Source organism: Miscanthus floridulus, chromosome 7 (genome assembly GCF_019320115.1).
Source record: "Miscanthus floridulus cultivar M001 chromosome 7, ASM1932011v1, whole genome shotgun sequence".
NCBI classification, from domain to species: Eukaryota; Viridiplantae; Streptophyta; class Magnoliopsida; order Poales; family Poaceae; genus Miscanthus; species Miscanthus floridulus.
In genome coordinates this window covers 134,277,087-134,296,648 of record NC_089586.1, presented here as the reverse complement: position 1 = coordinate 134,296,648, position 19,562 = coordinate 134,277,087, and the positions used below count along the sequence as shown (strand labels likewise).

Genomic DNA, 19,562 nt, shown 5'->3' with positions numbered 1-19,562 from the left:
TTGTGAAAATATGCTAACACTTGTGCACAAGGTGATACACTTGGTGGTGTTGGCACATCTACAAAGGAGGTGGTGTTTGCAGGGTTGGCGGGATTCGGCGCTTTCGGGAAAATGGAATGCCTATTTTCTATTGCACCGGATGCAAATTTTTGTGGTTGGCACATTGGAGCAAGGGTGAAGAAGTTAGAAGTGAAAACGAGTTGATCGCAAAGACGCTGGCGTCGGTCAACTGACCGGACGCTGGGTCTGAAAGCACCGGACCCTGGCAGCGTGCGTCCGGTCAAACTGACGGGTCTGCACAGTACCGAGGATATTGCACCAGACACTGGTCTGTGTCCGGTCAAGGTGGACCGGACGCGTCCGGTCGAAGAAATACGCCTCGGGGAGCTTACTGGAAATGACCGGACGCTGAGACTTCTGCGTCCGGTCAGTTTTGCCGGAGCGTCCGGTCAGTTGAAGCTGCTGCGTCCGGTCAAAAGATGATCGTTGAGATCGGAATAATGTCGTTGAACACAGGTGACACGTGGCTGTCATCGGGCGACCGGACGCTGAGGTCCAGCGTCCGGTCAACACGACCAGAGCGTCCGGTCGGCCCAATTTTTGCCCAGTGAAGGGGTAACGGCTAGTTTAGCCCTTGGGGCTATAAATAGAAGTGGCCTTCGGCCATGGCTGGTGTTGAGCACCTTGGGGGACTTTGTGTCCATGCTTGAGAGTGCTTAGGAGCCCTCCATCTCACACATACTTGATAGTGATCATCCGATTGTGTGAGTGAGCGATTCTAGTGCGGTTGCATCGTGAGGTTGCATCGAGTGGCACTAGGTAATCGAGTTGCAAGCCGGTGGTGCTTGTTACTCTTGGAGGTTGCCACCTCCTAGACGGCTTGGTGGTGGTCTCCATCGAAGCCCGCAAGAAGCTTGTGCGGCGCTCCAGAGAAGTGCTTTGTGAGGGGTATTGTGCTCGCTCCGCGGGAGCCGCGAAGAGCAACTTTAGTAAAGCGTGTCATTGAGCTACCCTCACTTCAGGGGTAGGTTCTTGCAGCGCCTGACGTGTGGGCTTAGCGGGTGATGCTAATTAGCCGCCGAACCACCAAGTGAGCGATCGACACAACGGGGACTAGCGTGTTGGCAAACACGTGAACCTCGGGAGAAAAATCATCGTGTCAATCTTGTTCTTCCCGTTGGTTTGCATCTCCATTACACAAGCTTGCAATTACTTTTATACATATTAAGCTTGTGTAGTTGCTCTTGTAATTAGATAGCTTGTGTAGCTTGTTAATTATCTTCTTGCTTGTGTAGCATAGAAGTAGCTCCCTTGCGTGGCTAATTTGGTTTTAGTAACCTTGTTAGTCACATTGCTTAGTTTGTGTAGCTAAGTATTTGCGCTCTCTAATTAGGCATTAGTTGCCTTGTTATTGAGTATTGCTAGTGAGCTTAGTTAGCTTTGTGCTTTTGCTTACTAGCAAGTGTAGAAGCTCCCTTGTTGCTTAAAGTACTAGTGGCATAAGTTTGTGTAACCTTGCTCCTAGAATTGTTTAGAAGAGCTCTAGCTAGCCCGGCACCTTAGTTGCATAATTAGTATCTTTGCAAGGTGTTAGTGAACATATATAGAGGGATGTAGTCTTGGCTAGACCGATAGTTTTAATTCCGTACTTGTTTCGGTTAGCCAACGTGATTAAGTTTCAAAAAGGACTATTCACCCTCCCTCTAGTCGCCATCTCGACCCTTTCATCTGTCCATAATTCATACGGTGTTTTAGGCACCGATTTACTTGGCACTCGATTAAGTATGTGAATGGCGATTTTCAGTGCCTCCATCCATAAACTAATCGGTAATGTGGAGTAACTTATCATGCTTCTTACCATATCCATTAAGGTACGGTTACGTCTTTTAGCCACTCCATTCTGCTGAGGCTCCCCCGGTGTGGAGTACTGAGCGACTATGCCATTTTCCTGTAGAAACTTTGCAAACGGTTTAGGAATTTGGCCATATGGGGTATGTCGCCCATAGTACTCTCCACCTCGGTCTGATCGTACTATCTTGATTTTCTTATTGTGCTGATTTTCAACTTCAGCTTTAAATATTTTGAATTTATCCAATGCTTCCGATCTTTCTTTAATTGGATAAATATTGCCATAACGAGAGTAGTCGTCTGTGAATGTTATAAACGAGTCATAACCATCCACACTTTTTATAGGAAAAGGACCACATATGTCTGTGTGGATTATTTCTAAAATTCCTGTGCTTCATTTGGCATCTTTCTTAATTTTCTTAACATACTTTCATTTGATACAATCAACACATTGTTCTAAATCTGAAAATTCTAAGTGCGGGAGAATTGATTCCTTAACCAATCATTCTATTCTCCCCCTCGAAATATAGCCCAAGCGACAATGCCATAATTTCGAAGAGACATAATCAATTCTCTTCCGCTTCTTAGTTACATTCGCAGATGGGGAATCATTCATATTCTCATCGCATACATTGTTCACATTCTCAGCAAGAGATAATAAATAAAGCTTGTCTTGTCGGAAGGCAAGACCAACACATTTATTATCAGCCAGTATCTTACACTTGCCACCACCAAAATGGCAATCAATTCCATCATCATCAAGTTTCGAAACGCTTATCAAATTTCTACGTAAAGAGGAAACATAAAGTACTTCTTTAAGTCTAAGTACAAAACCATTATTCAATTCTAAAGAAAAAACTCCAATGGCTTCAACATTGGCTTGCACTCCATTTGCAACTTTAATCATTCTTTCTCCTCTTTGCAAGATTCTCGTCCCACTTAACCCTTGTAAGGAATTTGCAACATGAGTAGTTGCTCCTAAATCAACCCACCAAGTGAATTTATCATAACATAAATACAGGGATTCATCTACAAATGTAATAAATTCATCACCTTTCTTTAGCAGAGATTTCAGGAAGTCTGGACAATCCCTCTTGTAGTGTCCTTTTTTGAAGCAGTGCTTGCACTGATCTTTTTCAGCTCCACCATATTGCTGATTCTCAGAATCCTGGGGTTTCTTTCCCTGTGAATTGGAGGAAAAGGCCTTATCCTACTTAGGTTTCCCTTGTGGTTTAGAATTCTTGCCATTAAAGTTCTTTATTTTGTTATCCTTCACAAAATAAGTGGATTCACCCTATGAGGACTTTATCCTCTCCTCTTCTTGAGCACACATTGAGATGAGTCTTTCTATGCCCCATCTTTCAGGCTGCATATTGTAGTTCATAATGAAGGTGTCATATTCTTTTGACAAAGAAGCAAAAATCAAATGAATCAGGAAATCCTCCTCCTTCAAATTCATTTCCTTTAGCTTAGATGCCGTAGTGTTCATCTTCAAAATGTGCTCTCTTATGCTACCACCAGTGAATTTCTCATTCACAAGCTTCTTAATCAGTGAACTTGCTGTGGCCTTGGTAGACCTAGTAAACTGACTCTTGATTTTCTCAAGATATTCTGTGGCAGTAGCACATTCAGGGATTGAGCCCCTTATCTGTTCTTCTATGGTGGCCTTGGCCACCAACAGGCACTTGCGGTTGGAGAGAGTCCATTGCCTATGTTCAAGGTCATATTTCATTCTTATTTCAGCATGATCATGCTTTCGAGCAGCGAAATCTGCGTCAGATTCATTTTCACCTCTCACTGGGTCCTCTGGCTCAGTAGGACACGGTGAAGTGATGGCAAAATCGACCTCTCCCAACGTAAGTTCTAATTCATACTTATCCCACCACACACAGTGATTGGTCCCATTGAGTGTCGGGATGTTGGCAATGTTCACAATGCATTTGCCTCCTGAAACCACACCAGAGTAAGTAAGAAACATTTATACATAAAATTTCATGCTTTAACTCAACGTTGGTCAAATTAAAACTTATAATTCATCCATGCAAACATTTTACATCACCGTTGGGCAGAAGTAAAATTAATGCATAATTTCTCATGGATCAAAATTATAATATTGTTATTAACAACGTTGGTCAGAAAATAACAACATCATAATCTCATCAAAATTATCAGAAATTCATCACTTCTCTTAAAATTAAATTATCCCGTTGGTTCAAATTTAATCAAAGAGAACAATAATTATCATGCACAGCGGAAACATTAATAATCTTTTCATATTATTATTTTTCTAGAAGCACTAAGTACTTTACTGTTTTCTAGCAAAATATCGTTGGATAAAATTTGCACAGAAAAAATTGTATCAAAATCATTCAAATTCATCAAAAAATATGCATTAAAATTGCTCCTGGAAAATAATAACAAAAATTTTCTTTTCACTTCAGCCCAGCGTGGCCCAGGACGGCAAAAAAAACCGGCTCGGCCCAGTCCTCCGCGCGCGCGCAGGCCGCACCCAGGCCGCAACCTGGGCCTGGGCCGGCAAAGTCGAGCTACCACGCGCGCCCGCCTGGGCCAGCCGGCGGTCCAGTCGCGCTCCACCGTCGGATCGGATCGGACGGCCGAGCGTTCGTTTCGGCCAGATAAAAACTCTGACGCCGCGCGGGTGCCTGAAACCCTAGGTCATTCGGCCGCTGCTTCTCTCTCTCTTCTTCGCCGCTCTCTCCTCTCTCTACCTCATCTCTTCTCAGCGCAACAGCGACCGAGAGCGACGACGGCGAGCGAGCGTGCAGTGGGGCGACCATAGTGCCGTCGCCGGCCCCCTCGCCGGCGCGCGTGCTCCCCAACGGGTGAGCATGCCGCCGTCAAGCGGCCTGGCCGTGGCGCTTCCTTGGCCGAGCCCGGCGAGCCAGCTCCCTGGCTCGTCTTCTTCTCCCGCGCCAGCGAAGGAACATCCCGACGCATGGCGAGGTAGACCTTCTTCTCCCTTCGGATTCGTTTTCTATCTTCTTTCTTTTCTTTTTTTACTCGTTCACCCGAAAAGGGGATCTAGGGTTAGGGTTCGGTTGAACCCGATTCATGTTTTTTTTGTTTGATTCGAGTTCTCCAAGATTATCCCCTTTTCCCTCTTCGGTTCCCCTCTTCGGATTTGGGTCTGCTTTTCTCTTCTCCGAACAAGGATTTAGATCTAGGGTTCGAAATCCGACCCCCCCCCCTTTTCCCCTTCTCTAATTTGATGTGGGGAATTAGGGTTAGGTCTTAGGGTTCGGCTTCGTGAGCCGAGGGCCCTATCTCTTCTCTGATCCGAATGGATCTGTTCTCTTTTCTTCTTTTACCCGGTTAGGGATACACAGAGGCATCTGTCTCTGATGCCATTGTTAAGTTTCGTAGAACTCAATCGAGTCAAAATCTCAGTAATCAAAGATCATAATACACGATCTATAAAGAGGCATAAAAGGGAGAAAAAGGGATAGGTAGAGTATGAAGTCGCAGACCATCGAAGGCCGTAGTGGTCAGAACAGTCGGAGTGGTGGAAGCACCGACCGCGGCCTCGTTCGCGGATGCCATCTGCGCGCCGGCAACGACGTTCGGTGGAGAGAGGAGTCGGTGCAGTGGCGTCCTTGGCGGCGGCGTGTGCATCGGGGTGGCGTTGCCAGCGTCGGTGATGCTTCCCGTTGCTGGCAGCACCCCTTCTTAAGATCGGGTTAGGGTTAGGATGTCGGTGGGGTGTCTGGCGACGCGGTGAACCTCGTACTGCGAGCCCCGGCCCCCGGCTCCCACCTTTCCTTTATAGCGCTGTGTGACGGTGGCCCACCAACTATGTAGGGTTGGACGCCCCCGATCAGGACACGAGAACAAGGCCCAAAGACCGTTGGGGCTAATGGCGTGGGAGATCAATCCAACACAACCAACTCAACTCTGCCCTGCAGGAGGCGATGCCAGAGTAGCAAACTGAACCATGGTCTTCCTTCCTTCCTTCTCAGATGGCTCCAGACTCCCTTTTCTTTTCTGCGTCTCTCTGAACCGTGTGGGTGGGGCGGCGAGGGCGCCGCCGGCCGGGGTGGCGGAGGATGGCCGGTGGGCAAGGTCGGGGCGGGGGCTCAATTCGGGAGAGGTTAGCGTGGTGGTGGGCCGCGGTGGATGGCGGGGGCGTCACGAGCTGGACGAGTTCGCCGGCGAGCAGATCGGGAAGGGGGGTGTTCGTTTTGTGCTTGTGCAAGACGTGAACGAACTTGAAAGCTGACCAAGGTAGAAGAAAGACAAAGGAGGAAGAAGATAAGGTGGCCATTGGATCGAAGATCTACGGTTGAAAAATTCGAGTGTTTTGTCCCGACTGTCTGTCTGTCCCCTGTCCTCGCAATGAACAAGGTCTTGCTCCCCGTTTTTGCTTTTCCCCTTTCGCTCCCTCGTCCCCTCTGCCATTTCCCCTCCCCGACTGGTGCGATACAGCCGCGCATCTTCCTCCCTCTCCTCCGGGGCGCGGTGCGCTCCTCACGTCGCTGCCTCCCCCTAGTCGCCTCTTGGCTTGCTTGGGTGCGACGCGAGTCGGCTGGCCTCGTCCTTGCCCGGCGCGCCAAGGGGGATGTGGGGCTGCCGCCCTGCTTGGACTGACTGCAGTTGAGGACCAGGCCAACCACCAGAGGTGGGGGGCTGGGGCCGGGACCTGGGCGTCAGCGATGCGGATGAGTGGGAGCAGGTCAAAGCGGCCGCGTCGAGGATCCTGGAGTGGGAGGTGCTCCTTGCTGCCAAAAGCCTGGGGTGCCTCGGGGTGGACGACCGAGGGCGACGTCGACGACAATCTTGACGGGGGCATCGAGACGTACTGGAGGAGCTCAATGAAATGCCCATGACACTGTGGCAAGTCGTGCATGAGCTCAGTAACCCAAGATACATGTTGTGCCTCAAACTCTAGCGAGGTAAGACACAGAACAGTCGATTTCTTTAGCTTCGGTCGAATTCACTCGAATTGCTGTCTCTTTCTTCAATAGTGAACGTAAAAATTTACAACGGGGTAGGGCTCCCCTTTTATAGTGCCCAGGGGAGATTTTTACATTACATTTTCAACAACTACATTATCAGAATATGCTTTACACAAAGGTTATTTGGGAGTCATGTTTTTCTTGCCACCCGACAGCGTCGTGATTTGCGCTCTCACATGGCTCCGTCAATCACGCTCCCACGTCATTCATGCCTTTACGCAGTGGCGGATGCACGATGCGGGATAAGGGGCTAAAACAATAGAGATGTTGATTTGCATGAAGATTTAATGGTAAAATCAAGCTTTTGCTACAGTGATTAGGCTTGAAATCAAGACATTAGGGGGGCTGGAGCCCCCCAGCCCCCCTTTGGATCCGCCACTGCCTTTACGCTTCTTAGGCCTTGTTTAGATGCCATCTAAATTCCAAGTTTTTTCACTCTCTCTCCGTCATATCAACTTTTAGCCGTTTGCATGGAGTATTAAATATAGGTAAAAAAAATAACTAATTATACAGTTTAGTTGGAAATCACGAGATGAATCTTTTGAGCCTAGTTGGTCCACGATTGGACAATATTTGCCAAATAAAACAAAAGTAGTATTATTTATCGGGTTCAAAAAATTTGCAAAGTGAACAAGGGCTTAGGCCCTGTTTGGTTGGGCTTTTGGCCCCCAAAGCCAAAAGCCCAACCAAAGGGGCTGTTTTTGGAGGGTGCTTTTTCAGAAGCAGCTGCTTTTCCGTAGTTCATTTTTGAAAGCTGCTGGTTTGACCCTGCTTTTGGCTTTTGGCTTTCTGCTTTTCGAAATTGGTGGAATAAAAAGCTCTTCCATAGTTATTTCAAGAGAGATAAAGATAAAATGTATATTTTATACTTGTTTAACCAAACAGCTTTCAGCTTTTCTACAGCTCACAGCCCACAGCAGCTTTTCCACAGCTCACAGCCCACAGCAGCTTTTTTCCACGGCCACAGCTCAACCAAACAGGGCCTTAGCTTCGCACCTGTGACTCGCCCAGCTTCGGGTCTCCTGGCAAGCTTGGCCTCGTCCCCGAGGCTCACCCGAGCTTCGATCGCGTTCACCGCACCATCCTGTGCACAAAATCGGCCTGTTCGCTGATTGGTTTCTGAGCTAGTTTGGGCTGGCTGGTGCTGGTTTGTTGTGAGAGAAAAACACTGTTGGCTAGCTGATTTGGACTGGCTAAAACCAACAAGCGAACGGACTGAATAACCAAACAGCTCGGCAACCCCCGTCCCGGAGTGCCCGAGACAAAGTTATCTGGTTAGTAAACAAACCGAACACTGCCACAGCTTCGGGCCCAACCTCGGGAGCTGAAGGCTAGGGTTCGCTCCCGAAGCCAGGGTTCCTCCTGCGAAGTTGATCTTGTTGATCTTTTTGCATGGCCTTGGGGAAAACTTGGATTCGAGCGACCTCGAGGATGACCGTTTTCTTGGGCGATCCGCTGTATTGTTGGTCTCCATTTTTCTCCTTTTTGTCCATGTCACTGAGGATATCCTGAACTGATATTGAACAAGTGTGATATGGTTCATAGTTGTTCTTTTATCCCCATAGTGCAAGACATATTGATCTTTTCCTCAAGAAAGAAAGAAAGATATATTGAGCTATCTAAATCCTAAAGAGAGTAAGGCTTTGATATTTTCTATTATGCATCATATTTTCCATTCTAATCACCTTGAAACCGAGTTGTCTTTTCAATGAGCGATAGATCGTTACTAGTAGTCTTTAGAATTTTGTTAATTTTTTCTTAAATTTGATCGGTGGGTTAAGGCCGTCCCCATAGATTTGCACTAAGAAAAAGCTAATCCATATCGCTAATCCATCTTGGACTTGAGAGAGACCAACAAGCTGGAAGTCAAAGCAAGTTAAACTAGTAGCCCCGGGCCGTCAGGAGGTGGTCGTCCAAGATCATCACCAGCATGCTACCACCTTACTTGGAGACTCAATTCAATTCAATCTTTTTTTTGGAAAGGAATTCAATTCAATCTGTTTGCAAGGATCCAATGATCGAGACGAACATGCACTACTCCGTGTTGGCGTGCACGAAGCAGCTACCTGCCTGCCTGCCGTTGCATGCAGACGCCGCAGGAGACCTGTTTGGGTTTGACCGAGGCAGCAGGCGTAGGCGGCGGAGGCACCAACCACCGTGCCCCACGTCGTCTCCCGGCCTTCTCCTCGTCATGTCAACCTCCTCCATCCCCATCGTCGTCCCCGGTAGGCAGAGGCACGAACCACGACGACATCGCCATCGCTTCCTGCCTCCCAGCAGAGCCGGCGGTTTCCTTCTTTAACCACTTGTTCCCATTTCGGACGACCGTTTCCTTCTTCCTTTCCAGTTTTGCATTCAAGCCGCATCCTCTCCATTTGGCAAGCACGCCTCCTCTCCCCGTCCGTCGCCATGGCCATGGCCGGCGGCAACCATTCAAGTGGCAGGAGGTCCATGAAACTGTGTCCATTCTAATCATCAACAGGGGCGATCAACACCTACAGGCCGGCCGGCTTCTTCGTTGTGGTATGCGTATCATCATGTAACTTCTCTTCGTTCTCAATCCCATCTAGAGCTTCTCTTCTTCCACTGAGGTCACGTACGTCCTCCTCGACAAACCGACACCAGCTTCGGCACGAGGCTTTGCCTTTGGCTTTGGCTTCGGCACGAGGCTTTGCCTTTGGCTTTGGCTTCGGCACGCCAGCAGCTTCCCAACTAGCTTCTCTTCTCTCGATTTCCTTTCATTTTTTATTATCTGCACTGGCTTTGGGTAGTATTTCACTTCATCATTGTTTTGGATTCGCTTCTCGATCTCTCTTTTTTTTTTTTTTGAAACAAGACAGCAGGAGAGCTGCTGCTATATTAAAAAAGAGGGATGGCTTCTCGATCTCTTCATTCCCTCAACGTTTCTTCCTCTTAGCTTTGCTTTTGTGGTTCTCATGCTTTGTATTGCAGTAACAGAGTTTTTCTTTTACATCTTCAGTGGTCAGTGGATGATACCAATGGCAATCTTTTTTATTTATTTATTTTCAAACTTTATCACAATTTACCTGCGCATGATATCAGATTCCATGCTTTTCACTGCTCTATGCTGTGAGCTTTTGTTGCTGCTTCCAACTTACCATGCTCTTAAGTTTCCAATGAAATTTGGAAAACGGCTACCTTGTAGAATCAATATTATAGTCGTATTATTGATCTTCCACCTTCTTGGATTTCGTGTGCAAATGGTCATTAGACGTCTGATTACTACTTTATTATGAAATCAAGGTCATTATTCTACCCTTCTGTTTCAAAACTTTCAGCTATTTTCTAGCTTCCGGTGGTTCCCAGAGTAACCACTGTCCTTATTTGGATGCTTCATTTGAATTCTTAATGCAGCACTATGCAGTTGTTGACAGCCTTGGTTTATATGTAGGTTAGTTTATTCAGTTCGTGACAACTTTTCCTTTATTACCGGAAGACAGCTTGTCAAACTCCCCATTTTCTGAAGCATCTTTGTGTTTTCCGACTGTCTGTTCAATTACTTTTCATGCTTCCCAAAGGTTTGCAAGATCTCCATGCACATTCCCTGCAATGGCCATTTCTCGATCCACCGAAGAGTTAGTATATAGGCTAGTCGAATATGCCTATTCTTGTGCGAACAAATGCGACTTCGTCTCATTTTATTGTCCATTGTTTGGGTGAGGTTTCCTGTGGTTTGTTTCGTTTTCTCCAGCATCTTATTAAATAATGTTTCTCAAATTCCAGTTATCTTATTGGCATGTCCATGGCAGCAGCAGTTGTATCCCCTCCATTTGGAACTTCCCATAATTCTTTTAAATCTGTTTTGGTCAACTACTACTGTTCCATTGGATTGGATCATCACTCTAACTCTGGACAAATGTCCATCATGTAGATTTTTTCCTTTGAGGCTGGACCATATACATGCTTCATCATCGTCTATACCATATTCTTGGTAAAAAAAATTATAATTTGTTCATCCTTGAAATGAGCAAGCAAAAAGCCCTGTTTTGTGCTCTCTATAAATTTTCAAACATTTTTATGCCATACTTTGTGACAAAATATTTTCTTTTTGTATAAATGTTTTTCTGTTCTAGATCATTGTTGTCTGTTCGGTTGGAAGTTTCAGTTTGTACATCTATTTTGAGAGGTCTTCTGCAGAAAATTATAGTGTTCTGTTTGGTGATGTGATCAGATTCTTATGTCCAGTTATGTTCATACTACTATTCAAGTAAAGTTTCTAAATAAGCTGTTGGTGCCTTTTCACTTTCATGTTTTGGCTTTGAAATTCTTTTGGCATCAGTCTTTGTCCGAAAGAACAAGTCTTGAAACCCTGTGGCTACCTTTGATTTCCTTTTTTGATCACTAGACTTTTCTACATAGTTTCGTGCAACATAAAAACTTCTACGGTTCTACCAACCTAAATTTCTCTAAAAAAATCCTTCTGCAGGCGTTCTATTACCTCTGTTCATTGCTTAACGGTTGATCTGTTTCATCAGCTGTTCATTTGATGCTGGAGGTAGAAACTCTCTGCAGAAATGGAGTAGAAACCCAACAGAAAGAAGGTACCATGTTCTCTCTTCATTCATTCAAGTTTCATATAATCTGTGAGAAAAAGTACAAGTCAGTTTATCTACCCTCTCCTTTTCAGTTTCTCTTTCCAAAAATTATAGGAGCAAAGGATGGGAATGCCTTGTCAAGGCATAGTGCCGAGTCCTCCATCAACTCCACAGGTTGGAGATCTCGAGTTCATAGTATCCTTTTTAACGGCAAAGCAAACCACTTTTTCTCTACATGATGATAAGAGAATACATTTCCTTGTGGGTCTTTGAAAATTGAAGCTTGATGCATATTAGCTTTTTCTCATGGCCATGATTGCTAACTTCAAGTTGGCAAGAGGAAGCATACTAGATTTCTCCTGTTATAAAAATTATTTAACTTAATCAAAGTTAAACGCCATTTACGTTTTTTTCAGTTGATTTGAAAGAGTCCCCAGAGAGGTCATCAGTGGCTTCCCCGTCAGCATCATCCCCATCCTTCTTCAAAAGTCTTTCCGGTATCTACTATTTCATCTTACTCCACTAGTCTTCTGCACTCGGTCATTAGTTAGTTTTATTTTCTTCTACGTATTATCATAGTTCTTTTGACCTTGAATTCTAAGCCTGGTTTTCCTTCCCCTTTTCTAACTTCATCTTTCTAAAATAGAAAGTAGAAGTATAAAATTCAGCGGCTTCAGCTCTCCTCCAACAACTACTAATACCCATATAGAAGCTTTCAGGTGAGCATAGTTGTCAGTAAAGTCCCTAATTCTTTAAAGCTCTACTCACTTTTTTTATGCGACTGAAATGTTTATTTCATTACATGTCACAAATAGCATATTTTCATTAGCTCAAGTTTAGATATTTACTCTGTTCTTGCTCTGATCTTCATAGGGTGTTTGCAGCCACATGGAATGTAGCTGGAAAGACCCCGGGCATGGGTCTCAATCTTAATGATTTCTTGCCCTCTGATGACTACTCAGACATTTATGTGTTAGGGTATGCACAAATCTAAACATCACAAATTTGCATTATTGCTATTGTAATATCAGATAGAGATTTGCATGTCTTCTACACAATGCATATCTTCAAACATCACACCCTCTGGCACGTTTCCTTTTGAGCTTATATCGTTGTCATTTTCATATCTCCTGCACCACGAGAGATTTCAGCACATTTAATGTTTCGCTCTTTGAGCTTCGTATCATGCAAACCAGTCACAATTTTCTTTTCTTGTGGTTGTCCTGAACAAGATCTTATCCAACAGTTACCTAGCAACTGACATTGTCAGCTATCTGCTCATTAAATTAAACTAATTACATCGTGGAAAATCAGTTACCGTAGTAACTTGATCAACATCCTAATGCAGCAAGCAAAACTTTTTTTTTGGTGAATACGCAGGAGAGCTGCGCATCTTTGTATTAAGAAGAAAATAATCATACAATGCAGCAAGCAAAACTGAAATTGTAATCCATGGACTAAATATCGTTTACCTAAGTTACTTCGAAGTTGAAATAGTAACACGATAGGATATTTTTTTCCCACAATTGCAATGCAGGTTCCAAGAAGTCGTCCCCCTCAACGCCGGCAACGTCCTTGTGATCGAGGACAAGAGCCGGCGTCGAGATGGCTCGCCCTCATCAACCAGGCGCTGAACCGGCCCTCACCGACCTCCGACGCCTACGCCTCAGCCATTTCCGATGCTGCTGCAGCAAGCTTCTCGTTCAGCGGATCCGTAGACACGACGGCCTCTGCATCCCCGGTCTCCGCTCTCCAAACGCCCAGCTCCAGCCCCCTCGACCCGTCGCGGTTCCACAAGGCCTCCAACAGAGAGATCCGCCGCGCCGCCATCACTCGCGGCCGCCGGCTCAAGACGTGCACCTGCCCGGCGGAGCGGCCTCGGAGTCGGAGGTCGTACAGGGCGCCGTGCCTGATGGGATGCGGCAAGAACGCCGACGCCATCGAGAGCGACACGACGCCGTCGGATGAGGAGGACGACGAGGTCAGAACCAGCAGCTTCGCGGTGTCCGACGTGAAGAGCCCGGCGGCGCCGGTGGTGGCGAGCCGGCGGGAGAGGTACTGCCTTGTTGCCTGCAAGCAGATGGTGGGTCTGTTCGCGACGGTGTGGGTGAGGAGGGAGCTGGTGCCGCACGTCGGCCATGTCCGGTTCTCCTGCGTCGGCCGCGGCATCATGGGCTACCTCGGCAACAAGGTCAGCAGGCTAATCACTGCAGCTCAACTGTCTGACGTCTGAACCTTGATGCCATTGCCATATCGTCGTCGTCAAGATCAAATGTGTTTGCTTTCCAGGGGTGTATCTCTGTTAGCATGTCGCTGCACCAGACGAGCCTGTGCTTCGTGTGCAGCCACCTGGCGTCGGGGGAGAAGGAAGGAGACGAGCTCAGGAGGAACTCCGATGTCGTCGAGATCCTCAAGAACACGCAATTCTGCAGGCTCTGCAAGAGATCAGGCCGCAGGATTCCCGAGAGAATTCTCGACCATGAGTAATTTTCTCATACACTGTTCATTGTGCATACACCTGATGCCAGAATTCAGAATTGCGAACTGACAAGTGAAAATGGTTGCAGCCGTGTGATCTGGCTCGGTGATCTGAATTACCGGATTGCTCTGAGCTACCCGGAAGCCAAGAAGCTCGTCGAGGCCAACGACTGGGGTACTCTCCTTGAGAAGGATCAGGTAACTGACCAAATTCATGACAGTGTAGGGCACATACTCTGTCAGAGTTCTGCAAGTGTTCATTGGGCATTCTGAACTGAACAGCTCAAGACTGAAAGGGAGGGTGGAGTTTTCAGAGAGTGGAACGAGGGCAAGATTTTCTTTGCTCCCACATACAAGTACTCATGGAATTCCGACAACTATGCTGGTGAAGACGTCACGTCGAAGAAGAAGCGAAGAACACCAGCATGGTAAGGCCTCTCACCACACACATCCTGCATGACAAATGCAATGATCTTGTGACTTCAGAACACGCCTGCAGTTGTTTCAGTTTCAGCATTGTGAGGTTACTAAAAATGTTCAGTGCTAGATCAAACAAAAACATTTTGTAGGTGTGACCGGATTCTCTGGTATGGTGAAGGGATAGTGCAACTGTCCTACATCAGTGGAGAGTCGAAATTTTCAGACCATCGTCCTGTCTGCAGTGTGTTCATTGTCGAGGTTGCGGTTCCCGGCAACAAACTCATCAAGTTTGCATCAGGTCCCAACATGAAAGTTGGCGTGGAAGAACTCCTATTTGCCCCCTTGTAGCAGTCTAGCAGATAGCACTACATGGAATGCAGAATTTTGCTCAAGATCATAGTAGAATTTCCCCCTGAAGTGCTTGTTATCTTACTAGGCGTTGTTGACTACTAGTACTGATGAAGTTATGAATATGATTCATAGTAGAATCAAGATTGTCCCATTGGGCTTTGGGTTGAAATCCAAGGGTTCCCAAGACCATGACAACAGAACTGATACCGGATAATAATTAATTTGATTTAGTTTGCGGGAAAAATTAGGAGGCTACTAGCATACTGCAGTCATATGCATCTGTGTACTCTGTTCCACACATGTCAATCAAGAACAAGATGTAAGCATGAAAGGCTCACATTTGATATCAGATAACTGAAGTAGTATTCAATGTTTCAGTTGGTGTTGACTAATGAAAAACATCAAATCAAACACAAAAGTGCCAGTTTCATTTCAGAAGATCGACATTGTCCAGAAATAGTTGATCAAACAACTATATTACAGAGTACAAGAAATCTTCCTCTGAACAAAAATTCAATCCTCATTCTTTTTCTTGGCATTTGGTACTACAGAAATCACTCTCCCCCGTGAAGCAATCAAGCCATCAAGGAATTAGACAGAAGCAAGGGAGAGAGATTTGTTAGGCAATGATAATAGACTTATAGCTATATCTTTCGAAGAATGGTACAAGGAATCAACCATTTGTAAAAGACTACGAATATTGCCAACACAAGTTCGTCCAAAGAAACTGCCATCATCATAGAGTACAAACTTGTCGAGTTCACTCCAGTAGATAACTAACAACTTGCTACGTAAAAGCATGAAAGATAATCACCTATGCACGAATGGGAATTTCTAGGGGACAGGCACCAAGACGCAAAAATTAACATCATAACATTCCACAACCTTCAACTCAGATCATTATCAGCTATTGACAAAGCTACATATTACAATATCTTAACCGAGAAGATGACATTGTTTGATAATTTTTAAGTAAAAGGGCAAAAGTGCACAATTGAAGCCTACAGCTCAAGACTCTTCTTTTTTTGGTTTGCAGGCTTAGTAATTACTCTAGGCCTCACCTAAATCATCCGAAGCTTGATGTCCACCACGTTCCTTATCATGACCTCTTGTTGCACATATCAATAGACGTTAGCAATTGCGCTCTTAAAGTGTAACATGACATAAAAAGGAAACTGTGTGTTTCTAGTCAAACTAAACAGATGCAGTCTCCATATGCCTTCCAAAATGGCAAGATTTATAGTAAGATATTTTGCATTTGTTTCTGTCCATTGGTAGTTTCTCTTAATCCCCTCCCCAATTCAACATGTACTATCGCAAAAAAGAAAAATCAACAAAACCATGTTCACATGAAACAGTACCATTTTTACATAAAAAATTACATAGCCAGGCTAATAATTTGTCAAAGATCACAAAGTTTGAATCTTAGTGCGTGCACAGCTTAAGAAAAAAGAAAGAAAGAGGGCATATAAATAGTACCTGAGGTTTGCATGCTTTGGCCTTCAGAATTTTTGGTTTGACGCCTTTCACCTTCAATTTGTATCCTCTTGATCTCGAACTCTTGCTTTATGCCTTGAATTATGTCATCTTTCACCTTCAACCTCTCTCTAGAAATTGGCTCATTCACTTTCGGCATAATCCAACAATGAAAAAGTGTGCAACTAAGCATTTGCAGTTTGTACAAACTCAACCTTTATGCTGAAAATCACAAATGCAAGTGACAATATCTTATTAGTTATCATATAAACCTTTAAAGTTTCCAAAATTGGAGCGATGTAGATATGACCCTCAATAGTGAAAAGTGACATTTTGTGACCTCTAAATGAAATGTGGGATGAGGGGGTACATGTTATTAGCTAGTGAGGCACCAACACCCCAAAAAAGAAGAAAAAAGAAAGTGCAATAAGATGTCGAATCGGTCCCAGTTAGTGACAAATTCCTACATAAGCTCCTGAAGAAAAAGAACATATATCAAACAACATAACAAAAGAAAGTGAATATAAGAATTGCAATTGGAAATACTTGCATTGACGTTTTGAAAAACGACACAATCTCTAATGTGTCAAATTATTACTCTATATTATAATATATTTATTGAATTCAACAAAATTATGATACTTCACAAGTATAGTTTCCAGAAACAACTACCCATATGAGTTTTACATGTCCAAAATAAATAGTTTAGAAGTTATTGATAGTGAAAGTTTGGCTAGAACCAAAGGCAAGTATTATTTGTAACCAGAGAGAATAAATAAATGCTATTACAATTATGCTATTATCTGAACCTGCTTTTACTCGAGTATATAAACACATTAGTCTATTGAACGGATGAAACATACTACATTGAACATACTTTATTTAACAATTGTGTTGAAGAGTTGCTAATTGTTTACGCTGGTTGGGTAGTTTGGATTTTAGTTTGTTTCTGGGTTTGCATTTGTTTCATATCTATACATATATATAAAGAGCGTGCAACCACCCAACTTTCGTCGCTCTCACAGATCACTGTTACCGGCACAGGCAATGCGAGATGCTTTTCGAGATAAACAGTAACGGTTTTTGTGGACAGTAACGGGTTTTATGAACAGTAACGGGTTACTATGAACAGTCCTGACCCATTAAGGAACAATACACATTTTTTTTTTAGCGACGCAGTCCAAATCTTTTTTCCCCACTATTACCCGCGCAAAGCGCGGGGTTACCTGCTAGTATTGAAGAGAATTTGGTATGGTTTAGTTATGCCTTACGGGCTTGAACTTTGAGGTTAGCATGGTTTTAGCCCATGGTGGAACTGTTTCGTAGTTGGGAATTGTTGGTGAGGTTTGCATTTGTTCACCTCGGGGTCGGGGTTGGATGGTGGCCAGGCCCTGAGTGGAGTCCACGCGCCGTGGGAAGACGGCGAGGCGGCGGCCATCTTGGTCGCCAGAGATCGAAGGAGCGCGGCCATGGCAACCAGAGATCAACCGGGAACCCGTGGAACCATGGGCTAGCTACCTCGGCCATTAACAAGGTCAGCAGGCTACTTCACTTCACTGCAGCTCAACTCACTTCCCCCGTCATCCTCAAGATCGAATGCCATGGTTGCACCTCGGTGAGCATGTCGCTACAATGGGGGAGAAGGAATGCGACGAGCTCACGATCGAGCAACTCCGACGTCGTGGAGATCCTCAAGAACACGCAGTTCCGCATGCTCTGCGAGAGATCCGGGCCGCAGGATCCCGGAGAGGATCCTCGACCAAAGCAATTTCTCATACACGCTACGCTACTCACTGCGCATTCACTTGATGCCAGAATTCAGAAATTGCAAACTGACAAAGTGACAATGGTTGAACTCGTGTCATCTGGCTCGGTGATCTGATGCTACTGAGATTAGAAGATTATTAACGAGAGGCAATTGGAAGCGTGTCTGAGGTGCCGTTAACCATAATCTGGTCAGATTGAAAGTGCTTCGCATAGTGTTATTTCATTATTATTTCAAGAATCAAGATTGTTCCTTTCTGCATTGGGTTGGACAAATAATATCACACCTTGGTTTTTGTACTCTGTTCCATACATGACTCTCAAGTTGCAAGTCAACTGAAGAAGGAATGAAAAACCTCTCATTTGGGCCGCGCCCTTGTTATTTTTCATGTTGCAAACCTGGTGCTGAATCAAGAATCAGACAAGTTGTACATGGTGTCAATTTCCTTTCTCAAGATCGACATAGTCCCAAAAGAGTTGGATAAACATGTATGATCGGGAGTATGAGAACAGTACAACTCAAATCATTTCAAGACGGATGGTTCCTCCGAGCATTGTCAGTCCTCATTCGCGTCTTTCGGCATTCGACACTGCAGAAAGCGCTCTCTCCCCTGCAGCAGCAAGGAATTAAAAAGAAGAGAGAAGGATCTATAGGCAAGGATAAACATAATTACCTCAGTGCCATACTTATATCTCATGAAAAATGGTACAGAAGAATTCACTCATTTTGTAAACACAAAATGAATGCTTTCTTATATAAGACCACGGGTTATAAAACATTGCCAAGTCTAAGAACTAACAGTTACCAAGGTGCAGAACAAAGGATAATAGATTAAAACAGAAGATTTAGGAATGTGAAAACCAAAGCCAAGAAACCTACTTGTAAATGTAGATATCCACCTCCGGGCCCAGTGCACGGTTGCATGAACCACAATACTGCAGAAAACGGAGAGGCTGCATCTGCATGTTTCCAGGTGGCCGTGAATGAATACAAATGCCAACCTCAGTGTGGCTGCCCTGTGTTTCATCCCTATTTCCCGTTTCTGCCATCTGATCAAGCTTCTGAAATCTTGAGGGTGTGGTGGCCATTGTGAGGGAGCGCTTTAAGTTTTTCTAACGGGATGGCACGGTAATCTTTGCGGGCAATTTGTTAGTTTGTGTGCTTCTCTCGCTATATATATCGACTTTGTCAGGTTACCTGTGTTGTTGTTTTCAGTACCATGGTTGAGAGAGATGTCCATGCATAGAGAACTAGTGATCCTTAAGAGTCGGCAGGCACCCTTTTTTTCCTTTTTAAGGGAAAGAGGACATGGTAGGTGGGCAACCATTTCTACAGGTTGATTGATGATACTGACCCGATGCAACATTAGTCACCCAGGAAATTAAGCATGGTCATATTAGTAATGCAAGTAATGTACAGCATGTTAACAGTTGGTAGAGTAGATTGCTTATTTTGCACCACTCATGTACTTGGTGTTCTATAGCTTGAAATGTTTGCAGATTAACTGAAGCATATGCGGACAATGCAATATCATACGTTCATACTTATCACTGGAATGCAGAATGAGGCTTCTTGCTGCTAAAAGTCCTAATTGGGATAGGATGATAGAATCGTCTACATAAATATTAATTACTATGCCTGGGCCAACAAGCTGTAGTTGATGCTGTGTTCCTTCAAGCAAAAAAATATTTAATT

At 44.7% G+C, this 19,562-nt stretch overlaps 1 pseudogene; it reads left to right on the top strand.

Moving 5' to 3' along the window:
* Window positions 1–11,388: 11,388 nt before the first annotated feature.
* On the top strand, window positions 11,389–14,840 carry LOC136466340 (type I inositol polyphosphate 5-phosphatase 10-like; annotated as a pseudogene).
* The last annotated feature ends 4,722 nt before the right edge of the window (window positions 14,841–19,562 follow it).